Source organism: Bufo gargarizans, chromosome 3 (genome assembly GCF_014858855.1).
Source record: "Bufo gargarizans isolate SCDJY-AF-19 chromosome 3, ASM1485885v1, whole genome shotgun sequence".
Classification (NCBI taxonomy): Eukaryota; Metazoa; Chordata; class Amphibia; order Anura; family Bufonidae; genus Bufo; species Bufo gargarizans.
This window is the reverse complement of record NC_058082.1, coordinates 83,374,349-83,379,464: the sequence shown is the minus strand read 5'-3', so window position 1 is coordinate 83,379,464 and position 5,116 is coordinate 83,374,349.

Sequence of the window (5,116 nt, the reverse complement as noted above, 5' to 3'; positions counted from 1 at the left end):
AGTCCAGTCTCTGGCATTCACCCCTTTCTTAGTAAGACCGGAGATCGGAGATGTAAGAGATGAAAAATTCGGGATGAACTGACGATAGAAATTAGCAAATCCAAGGAAGCGCTCTATAGCATGAAGACCTGTGGGCGGGGCCAGTCCATTACTGCATTAAGTTTTTCAGGATCCATCTGCAACCCGGCATCCGAGATGATGTATCAGAGGAACGGTACGGTAGATTTTTCAAGGATGCATTTCTAGAGTTTGGCATAAAGTCGATTCTCTCTCAACCGCTGTAAAACTAAACATACATGCTTCCGGTGAGTGGTCAAATCTGGAGAATAGATCAGTATATCGTCCAGGTGCACTATTACGCAGACATAGAGCAGGTCCCGGAAGATGTTGTTTACTAACTCCTGGAATACCGCAGGAGCATTGCACAGACCAAAGGGCATAACAAGATACTCATAGTGTCCATCACGAGTGTTAAAAGCAGTATTCCACTCATTGCCCTTTTGAATGCAGATAAGGTTGTATGCGCTGCGCAGGTCGAATTTTGCGATGACCTTAGCTCCCCGGATCCTGTCAAAGAGTTCGGAGATTAGCGGAAGAGGGTATCAATTCTTGACTGTGACCTTACTCAGACCTCGATAATCGCTACTGGGTCGTAAGGATACATATTTTTTCTGCACAAAGAAGAACCCGGCACCGGCTAGTGAAGTAGATTTCCGGATAAACCCACTCTCGAGATTCTTCTTGATGTAATCAGACATAGCTTGAGTCTCGGGAAGTGAGAGTGGGTAGACTCGACCACAAGGAGTAGTAGCACCAGGCAGAAGGTCAATTTGACAATCATATGGACGATGATGAAGCGGGGTCTTGGCCTCTTTCTTACTGTAGACATCCGCAAAACTGGCATACTGCTGCGGAAGTCCAGGCAGGTCTACAGGTACAGTAGGCGAGGAAGCAGGTCGGACCTCCGATAAGCAGGTGGACTGACAGGATGATCCCCAACACAAAATCTGACCGGAGTGCCAGTCCACAACTGGAGTGTGCTGACGCAGCCAGGGAATACCAAGGTTAACCGGATTTACGGACGCTGGCAGCACATAGAAGGATATAATATCTGAATGCAGAACCCCAATTTGCAACTTAAGGGGCATAGTAACAGAAAGCACAGGTTCAGGAAGTGGCAGTCCATTTACGGAAGCCACAGACAGGGGCCTTTCTAGACGAATGGTAGGGAACCGGTACCGAACCAGAGCTTGCTGAATGAGGTTACCGGCTGACGCAGAGTCCAAGAATGCAGGCACAGACAGTGTGACTCCCTTGTGAGACAGAGTCACCGTAACTGAAAGATTTGGAGAGGACTTCTTCTCTTCTAGGACCACCTCTCCAACTGATCATAGACATTGGCGTTTCCCGGCTTCTGTGGAGAATTCCACAATACAGACACAGGTTCTCTGCTTTGCGGCGTAAACGTTCCTGGTCAGACAATCAAAGGCGCTCTATTTGCATGGGCTCTTCAGATGGGGAAGGAAAAACCGGCCTCTGGAAGGATCGAGCCAAACGAGGTGGTCTTCTGGTGCATGCGACCTACTTAGAATGTTCCCTGAAACGCATATCTATCCTTTTGGCCGAGGTGATCAGGTCATTTAGAGTAGACGGACGGTCGCAACCAGCTAATTCATCCTTAATCTGGTCAGAAAGGCCCTCCCAGAACACGGCCAGTTGAACCTCATTGTTCCATGCAAGTTCGGCAGCCAAGGTACGAAACTGGATGGCGTACTGACCCAGACACGAGGAACCTTGTCGTAGATGCAGCAGAGCTGATGCTGAGGAGGACGTGCGGCCAGGCTCTTCAAAGACAAGCCGGAATGTAGCCATTAAAGATTGCAGATTAGTGGTCTCCAGACCTCCATGTTCCCAAATAGGATTTTCCCAAGCAAGGGCCTCAGACAGCAGGGATACAATGAAGGCAACCTTGCTAGCAGCTGCAGTTTTCTTTCCATCATGGGATGTGGAGCAAAATGAATCCGGCGTGACCCACAATGCAAGTCAATGGGGATGGATCAGTTTTCTCTGACACAATAGAAAACGGATCCGTCCCCAATTGACTTTCAATGGTGTTCATGACAGAGCCATCCTTTCTATGTTAAAGATAATACAACCAGATCCGTTCATAATGGATGCAGATGGTTATATTATCAGTAACAGAAGTCTTTTTGCTGATCCCTGCCGGATCAGGCAAAAACACAAGTGTAAAAGTAGCCTTGGTTGCCACAGTCGCTATTAATCGCAGCATCTGAGGGATTAAATGACGGGGATAGGAGTTATCACCAATTCCAGTCATTGCGGCCGGTCTCCATATGGAGCGGGATCAGCTCTATACATCTTTCACCCACTGATGTACTATTATGTCAGGGGGCACCAAGAGGTTAAAGGGAACCAGTCACCATGAATATGCAGTGCAATCTGCAAGCAGCATGTTATAGAGCAGGAGAAGCTGGGCATATTGATATATAGTTTTGTGGGGAAAAATTATGTAAAAAATTGTTATACAACTATCTCTGTATATGTGTGTATACATAGATTGCTGTCAACCACTTATAATACTGTCTATGTCTACTTAGATGTTGAAGGCTATTGTAATGAATGATGGGGAGGGGAGGGACACCAGAATAACAACAGAAGGGGAAAGACAAAGAACTAGGCCTCAAGGCTAGAGAGAGGGGAACGGTCACCTCCTAGGAAACCCCTAAACCTGGCCCTGACTCCTGCCAGTATGTATAGACCCTGAAGGTAGGAGCCCTGGATTGCCCTAGAAGTAGTTACAGCGAATGAGACTACTGGTTCCTTCCCAGGTGAACGAACCAGCGTCTCCCTAAGGCCTAGTAACAACAAGAACAGGGGAAACAACCAAATACAAAGAGCAGTACAACTTATCTTAAAGAAAATGGATGAGCAGGAACACAAGAAAGGTCCACACACCAACTCTTCCAAATCCAAGCAGATAATATCAATCGCATGGTATGAAGTGTGAGACCAAACTAAAAAGGGAATCAGTAATGACCACAAGCTGCACCTGACAAGAAACGTGGTCATTACCAAACAGCAACGCTGAGAATCAAGAGACTGTCAGTTAACCTCACGTGCAGTCAGTCTCTCAGATCTTCTTACCTCTGTCACAGGAGGTAACGTGACAGTACCCCCCACCCTTCTATGGGTGGCCTCCGGACACCCAGGACCAACCTTATCCGGATTAGCCCTGTAAAAGGCTTTCACAAGGTGACTGGCATTAACGTCAGCCACTGGAACCCACATTCTCTCCTCTGGACCTTAACCCTTTCAGTGAACGAGATACTGGAGGAATCTACAGAGAATTCGGGAGTCCAATATGCTGGCAATCTGAAATTCAAGATTACCGTCCACCATGACAGGATGAGGTGACAGGGAGCACGGTTCAGCAGGTTCAACATATCCCTTCAGTAATGATTTGTGAAAAACATTATGAATCTTTAAAGCCTGTAGAAGGTCAAGACAAAAGGCTACCTGGTTAATAATAGCAGAGATCTTATATGGACCAATAAATATTGGGGCCAACTTCCAAGAATGTACTTTCAACTTAATGTTTCTTGTGGACAGCCACACAGAATCACCCACTCTCAGGTCCGGACCACTCATACTGTACGTCTCTTGTCAGCCATTTCGTTTATACTTCTTGCCCATTTTTTTAAGATTTTGAATTTTCTGCCAAATAGATGACAAAGAAGAGGAAAATCTCTCCTTTTCAGGTATACCAGAATTCTCAGTACCAGAAAATGTGCCAAACTGCGGATGGTACCCATATGCCCCAAAAAACGGCGACTTATCCGTGGACTCCTGCCTATGGTTATTTATGGCAAACTCGGCCAAAGACAAAAAAGAAGACCACTCCTCCGGATTCTCTGAGACAAAACATCTCAGATAAGTCTCCAGATTCTGAGTGCGCTTAGTCTGTCCGTTCAATTGAGGGTTAAAGGCCGAAGAGAAGGACAATTGTATCCCCAAGTGAGTGCAGAACACCTTCCAGAATCTGGAAACAAACTGAGTCCCCCTATCAGACACCACATCAGAGGGAATACCTTGTAGCTTAACAATGTTGTCAACAAACATTTGTGCGAGAGCTTTTCGCATTAGGTAGCCCTGGTAAGGGTATAAAGTGCAACATCTTACTGAAGCGGTCAACAACCACCAGAATCACAGTTTTTCCTGAGTAATTCGGCATATCTGTGATAAAGTCCATTTACAAATGAGTCCAAGGTCTGGACGGGATGGACAACAGAAGTAGAGATCCTGAAGGCCGAGTATGTGTCACCTTAGCACGTGCACAAGTACTACAGGCTGACACATAGCCCTCCACACATTTACACATCCCCAGCCACGAGAATCTACGAGAGATGAGATCGACCGTCGATCTGCTCCCAGGGTGTCCTGTAAGAACAGTACAGTGATGTTCCTCGAACACCTTGTACCGTAATTCAAAAGGAACAAACAACTTTCCCTGAGGACAAGAATTCGGTGCATCTCCCTGGGACTTCAACACATCTGCCTCAAGGTCGGGATAAAGGACGGATATTACTACCCCTTCAGACAAGATAGGACCAAGATCTTCCTAATCACCCCCCCTCCCCCCAGGAAAGCTATGCGACAAAGCATCCGCCTTGATGTTCTTAATCCTAGGGCAGTGGTGGGCAAACTTTTTTGTCAACTGAGCCAAATATCGCCAAAACCACGATTTAAATTTCTTTTGAGAGCCCCATTTTTAAAACCTAAAATATTGCGTCAACAGTACCAGTGAGGACTATTAGCGCATGCACTACTTTTTTGCGGTGCGGAGGCACAGCCAGAAGCACCACGGAAGCACACTGTAGCACTCATATCCCGGATCCTGGACCCATTGAAGTGAATGGGTCCATGATGCGGGCTGCACACGGCCATGTGCAGCCCGCATCATGGACCCATTCACTTCAGCATGCGCTACTTTTTTGCGGTGCTGGCAGTCGGATGCGGATCGCGAACCCCATTCAATTGAATGGGTCCGCGATCCTCATGCAGCTACCCCATGGTCTGTGTCCGTGCATTGTGGACC